This window comes from Artibeus jamaicensis, unplaced genomic scaffold (assembly GCF_021234435.1).
Source record: "Artibeus jamaicensis isolate MK-2021 breed Jamaican fruit bat unplaced genomic scaffold, CSHL_Jam_final contig_384, whole genome shotgun sequence".
Classification (NCBI taxonomy): domain Eukaryota; kingdom Metazoa; phylum Chordata; class Mammalia; order Chiroptera; family Phyllostomidae; genus Artibeus; species Artibeus jamaicensis.
The window spans coordinates 23,601,085-23,609,275 of NW_026521810.1; positions in this window are offsets into that span (position 1 = coordinate 23,601,085).

The window sequence follows — 8,191 nt, forward strand, 5'->3', positions numbered from 1 at the left end:
GTGACACACGTCTCCCTCCTCCTCCCTGCCCTGGTTTCCTATCTATCCAACCTGACGTAAGGAATCTGGATTGAGCTCTGACAGCAGTAAGCATTCAGTAGGTGTTAAGTTCTGATATCACCGTAGATCTGTAAGCAAACAGTGAAGAAACTTCATTCCATTTTTTTTAAAGATATTTTTCACTGAGTAAAAAAAGTTCCCTTCTATTTCTAGTTCACTGAGCGTTTTTAAATCACAAATATGTGTTGAATTTTGTCAAATGCTTTTTCTGCATCTACAAAATGGTCATTTACTTTTTCTTTTATTCTGTTAAGATGATTATTGCATTGATTTTTTTATATTAAATCAGACTTGCATGCCTAGAATGAAACCCTACTTGGTCATGCTACATTATCCTTTTTTACGTTGTTTGATTTGATATGCAAATTGTCAAGCATTTTTGTGACTATCTGCAGAGGGACAGTAATCTGTAGGGTTTTCTTATGATATCTGTCTGGTTTGGGTATCAAGAATATGCTGGCCTCATAAAAATGATTTAGGAAATATTCCCTCCTATTTTAATTTCTGAGTTTATATATAATTGCCACTGTGTCTTCCTTAAACATTTGCTATAAATCACAGTGAAACCATTTGGGCAAGAAATTTTTCTTCATGGGAATGTTTGTAATTAATTCAATTTTTTAAGAAATGCAGTGCGAGTGATTGTATTCCACTGGAAATAAAATCTCAGCATCCGTGAAGGCGCACCACCGTCCTGCCTTCACCCTTCCTCGCAGGGACACAGTGACACAGGACCCCTTGGCTAAGGCTGCTCTGAGGAAGCTGCACTGCTCACTGCAACCCACGGCCTCGGCTCATGTTCCGGCAGAGCTAAGAAGGAGAGACAATGTTCAGGTGTGGGCTTGAATCCAGATGTCCTACCAGCTTGGCTCAGTGGGAGAAAGCTAAGCCTGGAAGATGAAACTGGGTCCTCTGGGCCCCACCTGGGGCCACAGGTGCAACTGAGCACACTGGACACTGCACGGCTCCGGAAGGCCCTATTTGTATCAGAATATCATAATTTACATACGTGTTACAACAGTTTTCCAGCAGATGTTCGGGGAAGGATCCTGAGGAAGCTGTGCCAGCCTCAACTGACCAATGAGGCCTACAGCAGCCTCGACGGTCTCCTGTGACTAAGACAGCAGACGTGGTCGACCAACCCGTGCAGCCCTTCAGCAAGCACAGAGAGTGCCTCCTGTGTGTCGGGTACTGACACGGGAGTCGGGGTTTTCCTGGTGCGTGTTCTCAGGGAAATCGCTTCATCTCAAAGTAAAGAGAGACATTTCTGAGTCCACAGTGCGGTTATGCTGCCCCTGCCCGACCTCGGGCCTCCAGACCCCCAACCCCAAGGCTACATAATCCTTCTCTATTTTAAGAGGTCAGTAAGGGAACCCTTAAGGGAATAATCATCCACAACAACAATATCAAAAGTTTGTATAAGTTGGCCATCGACTGTAGTATGCACATTTTTTTCAAGTACACATGGAATAGTTACCAAAATTGAAAATGTACGAGGCCAAAAAAAACAGCCCCAACAAATTTCAAATGTTTGAAATTATACAGAATATATTCTCTAACCACAATGGAATAATTTAGGAAGAAAATAATTAATACAATTTTCTAATTAGGGAAAAACCAAAGTAAACAATACATTTCTAGAAACAAATCCTGGATCGCAGAAGAAATCTGAATGGAATAATAATTAGAATATGACATATGAAAATATTTATGATGTATATAAAGTCATATTTACAGAATGTAGAGCTTTAAATACTTGCATTAGGAAAAAAGGCTTAATTGAAAAAGTCAATTAAGTAAGCGTATATTTCAAAATATCATTTCAAGCTATTTGAAAGATCAGCAAGTTAAAATAGATCCAAAGCACTTACTGCCTGGTACATACTAAGTACAGCAGGCCCTTGAATAAAGTCATTTTGTTATAACATTAATGAGAAAAAATCAATTCCTGGCCTGGGCCACCGTCTGTGTGGAGTTTGCAGGTTCCTCCCACGCCCGCGTGGGTCTTCTCCAGGAAGTCTAAGTGAATCTGTTTCGTTCTGAGTGAGTGCAGGGGGGCGGGGGGTGTCAGTGGCCCAGAGATGAAGGGACGTCCTTCCCAGAGTGGGATCCAACCTTGCACCCTGAGCTGCCAGGACAGGCTCTGGCCACCTGCCACACTGAATGGAATCAGCAGGATGGCAAGGAATTATCTTGCAAGTTTTTATTCATCTCTCCTAAATGTATGTATAGTTTATTCTTATTTCAATATTTAATATTAAAAAGTGGGTCTTTACTTACAAGTTTGGTGATGTTTTTGTGGCCAGAAATACACTGTTAGAACTTGACTTGTTTATATCTATTAGCCTATAGTAAAAGTTATACATCCTTTTGCTTAAATTCACAGTTTCCAAGAAATTATCAATGATGTTAAGTGGGAACTTTGTGTTACCAATTAAAGTTATTAGCAAACTTAGAGGGAAGACATGGTTGCTATTATATATGCTATAAGGTTTACCACGGTTTACCAGATACTCTGCATTGGAATTTGGATTTAGCACCCCATATATTAATAACGATTCTAATTTTTTTAATGATATGAAGCAAAGAGCAATGGCTATGATGGACAGCTCTACAGCTAAGCTGCCTCGGTTGGACTCCAGGGTCTATCTATGATTGACAAGTTATAGGGCCGTTTCAGTTACCTACCGCTATATAACAAGTGATCCCAACACTCATGGCTTAAAACAGCACCATCGTACCGCATGCAGTTTTGTGGGTTGGGGATTCGGGCAGGGCTCAGCAAGCCAGCCTCTGCTCCATGCGCTTTCACCAAGGCCCCAGCACATGGCTGTGTTCAGCTGGTGACTGGGTGGGGCTGACAGGTCCAGGATGGCCTCCCCCGCAGGACCAGGCCTTACGATGACTGTTGGCTGGCACACTGAGCTTCTTCTCCACGTGTCCTCTCTCCCTGTTGTCCCTGGTACCGCATGGCTTCTGTCCCCAGCAGGATGGCCTGGACTTCTTTACATGGGAGTCAGGGGACTACAGGAGCATCCCCGAAAACAGATTCTGCAAGGCCTCTTCTGGCCCCACCGGAAGCTGTCCTGTATCACTCTCATTGCATTCTGTTGGTCAAAGCAAGTCACAGACCACTCCTGTTCAAGGAGAAGGGAAACAGACGTCACCTCCTGAGAGAAGTGACAGAGTCACATTGAACACCTGGAGGAACAGTTGCCATCATCTTTGGAAACAGTATACCACAGGGACCTTGAGCAATTTACTCAGACTTTCTGTATCTCAGCTCCCCCTTCTGTATGGGGCGAGGGGTGGAAGAAGTAATACTAGTTTCTAGGTTGAATGTTGTGAAAACTAAATGAAAAAGATTATGAAGCACTTAGATGTGTCTAGTACAATGATTCTCAAACTGAGTGTGTATCGGAATTACCAGGGGGCTTATTGAAAAGAGATTCCTGGGACCCCCCCCCCAGAGGTTCGGACTGAGCAGGTCTGGGGTAGGATCCCCAAATTTGCCTTTTAAGCAAGTTCCCAGGTGATGCTGATGCTGTTGGTCTTGGACCGCACTTTAAATAGCACTGGGGAGGTAGGTATACACTAAGCACTCAAGAACTGTAAGCTATTTTTATTTTATAAGAAAAAGGAATGCAAAAAAGATTGCTTCTAGTCAAACCTTGAAGGCACAATGAAATAACATTTACTGTTTTTCTCTCCCCTACCAAGCAGGACTGAATGGTGAGGCCCCTCAGGGCTGTGGTTTGCCGAGGGCCAGTGGATGAGGAAGCCCTCCCTGAGGAAGGGGTCAGGTAGAAACTAGACAAGGGAGCAGGCGTGCCCTCCAGGTAAGGGGAAATGCACGAATAAACGCTCATTAGTCGAAGTCCCTGTGCATACCGTTTAATTCAGTGGGTTACTTTTTTAAATCAGGCGATGTGGCAGACTGGGAATAAAAGAATATTCATTTCCACACAATCCCCAGCCCTCCACAGCCCCACTTTTTTCTCATCTAGAATCAGATGCTAAGCTTTGTCAGCTCAACAGTTATCATCAGCCCGGCCTGGGCCTCTCCGAGTTGTCATGGTAACAGAAAACCCTCATCCCTCTTGTTTTTTTCTCACAAACTATTCAAAACAATGAAATGCCATGACACCAGGATCTCTCTCATTTCTCATCTGAATTTCTTTGAAAACTACGTGTTCTCTAGAGCAGATTCACAAGTCGTCAGGGTTGGGTTCTCTCTTTTGTGGGTAGCCCTTGTCAGAAATCCATCCCTTTGTGTTCTGAAGCAATGTTTGACCTTGCATTTCAACTCTGGAAGACCTTGACTTTTGCAGACTGCATCCCACAGTTCTGAATGTATTTCTGTTTTCTCAATGAGAAAGAAATGTACACAATTTTAATACCATCCCTATGGTATTCCACTTATTCCGTCCCTATGCCAATGTCACCTTGCTCGATAAAAATCTTCAGACAAGAAAAATGAAAACACAATTTACCTTCATTTCTGATACTGTAAGGATTCATTGGGGGGGTGGGGTTAGAGTCAGTTCTCATGGTTTCATATCATCTATTTTGATTTGAGAGAATCCTTAAAGTTATGTTATTTATATTGTACATATCAATGGTTCTCACCCTTGAACCTACACCAGAGTCACCTGAAGGGTGGCATGACATACCACTGCTGGTGTTTCTGACTCAGCAGGTATAAACTGGGGGCTGAGAATTTATATTTCTAACAAGTTCGTATGTTGATGGCACGGATATGGAGTCCATACTTTGAGAACCACCAATGGCCGCTGATTATAGTTAATAAGGCTATAAATGACTGATAATTGGCAAACTCCTGGAGCGTACCTCTGGATAGCCTGTTAACAGCAAGGTGGGTGAGGAAGAAGCTCTCACAATAAGTACAGAGAGAAGATATTGATTCCATATCTGTACTCCCCCTAAAAGTTCTCTAAGGCAAACTATGACCTTAAAAAATAGTATATCCTTAAACTTGCAAAGGTATTATTCCAATTAAACTTGACCAAGTATGGGAGGCTACCCAGTCATCAGGGAACTGCCACACAAATGTGCATTGTGAAGAGTGCTGTTGCCAAGACTGTTGAAGTGATAGTCTATTCATCCCGAGGCCACCTCCAAAGGTACCTCCTCAGGGGCGCTGTCCCTAATGCCCACTGGAGAAAAACTGATCTTTCATCAAAACTCCCACCACACTTTGTCCATACCTCTTTTGATACTTGATTTTTTCAAATGTAATATGTAGTAAGTTGCATACCTATCTCCTCTATAGATTCTGAACTCCTAGAACACAGGGCACTTATATTTTTTATGTTTCTGTGCTCCACACTGTACTTCATTCTTAGAATAGTATTATGCACTTTTAAACACTTAATAAATACTGTTTGGGACTTCTGGCCAAGATGGAGGTGTAGGTAGACACACTGTACCTCCCTGAACAACCAAAATAAGGATGACAAAAATTTAGAAACAAAAAACCAACCAGACTGACAGAAAATTGAACTGTGTGAATGTCCAACAACTGAGGAGTTAGAACAGATACATTCATCCAGGTAGGAGGGGCAGAGTCAGGCACCAGGCAGAGAGGGGTTGCAGCAAAAAAAAAAAAAAAAAAAAAGGTGGTGGCTGGAGGGCCTGGGCAGGTCCCAGGTGCTTAAGATGGCAGCGGGCAGACCCTGGGCACACAGGCAGCAGCTGGCAGACCCTGGGCACAGGATGGCAGCAGGCAGATCCAGGGAGGCACACATTCAGGTGTGACCTGAATAAACCAGGTGAAACTGGGGAGTGAGACAGACCATGCAATCGAGGGTCCCAGCAGGGAGAAATAAAACCTCAAAATACCGATTGAAAATACCTGTGGGGGTAGGGGTGCCAGAAAAGACTCCCAGCCTGACAGGAGACTTTGTTGGAGAGCCCCTGCCCCACATACAGTGTCACAACCCAGAGACTGGGTTGCCCCACCCTAGTGAACACCTAAGGCTCTGCCCCTTGCTATGTAACAGGCACAACAAGACCAAAAAAAAAAAATGGCCCAAACAAAAGAACAGATCAAAGCTCCAGAAAAAATATAACTAAGCAACGAAGAGATAGCCAACCTATCACATGCACAGTTCAAAGCACTGGTGATCAGGATGCTCACAGAATTGATTAAATTTGGTTACAAATTAGATGAAAAAATGAAAGCTATGCTAAGTGAAATAAAGGGAAATGTACAGGGAACCAACAGTGATGGAAAGGAAACTCAAATCAACAGTGTGGACCAGAAGGAAGAAGGAAACAACCAAACAGAAAGAACGAAGAAACAAGAATTCAAAAAAATGAGGAGAGGCTTAGGAACCTCCAGGACATCTTTAAACATCCCAACATCCAAATTATAGGGGTACCAGAAGGAGAAGAGGAAGAGCAACAAGTGGAAAACTTATTTGAACAAATAATGAAGTAGAACTTCCCCAATCTGGCAAAGGAAATAGACTTCCAGGAAGTCCAGAAAGCTCAGAGAGTCCCAAAGAAGTTGGACCCAAAGAGGAACACACCAAGGTACATCATAATTACATTACCCAAGATTAAAATGAAGGAGAAAATTCTAGAAGCAGCAAGAGATAAGGGGACAGTTATCTACAAAGGAGTGCCCATCAGACTGTCAGCTGATTTCTCAAAAGAGACCTTACAGGCAAGAAGGGCTGGAAAGAACTATTCCAAGTCATGAAAGTCAAGCACCTACATCCAAGCAAAGCTTTCATTTAGAATGGAAGGACAGATAAAGTGATTCTCGGATAAGGTCAAGTTAAAGGAGTTCATCATCACCAAGCCCTTATTATATGAAATGTTAAAGGGACTTATCTAAGAAACAAAAGATAAAAAACATGTACAGTAAAATGAAAGCAAACTCACAGTTATTAACAACCACACCTAAAGAAAAAGCAAAAGCAAACAACTACAACAGGAACAGAACCACAGAAACAGAGATAACATGGAGGGTTAGCAACAGGGAAGTGGGAGGAGGAGAGAGGGGGAAAAGATACAGAGAATAACAGAGAATAAGTAGCATAGATGGTAGGTAGAAAATAGACAGGGGGAGGGCAAAAACAGTATGGGAAATGTAGAAGCTAAAGAACTTATGATACATGGACATGAAGTAAAGGGGGGAATGTGGGTGGGAGAGGGTGTACAGGGTGAAGGGGAATGAAGGGGGGAGGTTGGACAACTGTAATAGCATAATTAATAAAATATATTTATAAATAAATAAATGAATACTGTTTGAACTAAGAAATAAAAAATAATAAAATTAATATTACATGTCCTGACTTTAGATGAGATGATAACATAAACATGGTGTCTACCTACATTTTCCCACTCTTCCTGTAGGACCTCATCATTTAAAATATATATATGCTATATAAATTATATTTAATACATCACATATATACAGGGTCTGGCAGAAGTAATGCCTGCTTGAGTGTGGTTGATTGAGTAATAATATGGGTGTAATAATTTATAGTTTTAATTTGAACATTTCCTCTAAAATGTTATACAGTATGCTTGAGTGTGATATTGTTATGTTACAGAATCACATGCTTACAATTTTGTAATTAAAAGGGGCATTATTTGTGCCGGATCCTGTATGTATATTACATATATAAACGCAGGCACACAAAGAGTTAATTAAGAAGCTAAAAGTTATGGCCCACATGGCAGGCCTGAGTTGGGCTTCTGGGTCCAGCATGGTTCGCCAAATGCCATGGTTCAAGTACCCTCGAGGCAGACTCTCTGGAAGATGGAAGCAAGCTTGATATTGAGCAGCTCCCATCCCCAAACCAGATGAGTGACTTCTACTAGGACCAGCTCTCAAGAGAAGAAGCTACAGGGCAGAGACAGCCATACCTGGAATCTTCCTTGATAACATGGTCCCAGTGCTGTGCTGTGGGCCTTGGCCTTGACCATGCAAACCTAAGTGGAGTCAGAAAAGCTAGAATTAGTTAAGATCTATATGTTTTCAGTTGCCTTAGCCACTAGAAATCTGCAACCACAGAACATCACCCCACACCCCTTTTCTTTCTTGAGGATCTTGGTTATGAAAAAAAGACTGAGTATAAAGTGAGGAACAAAGCAA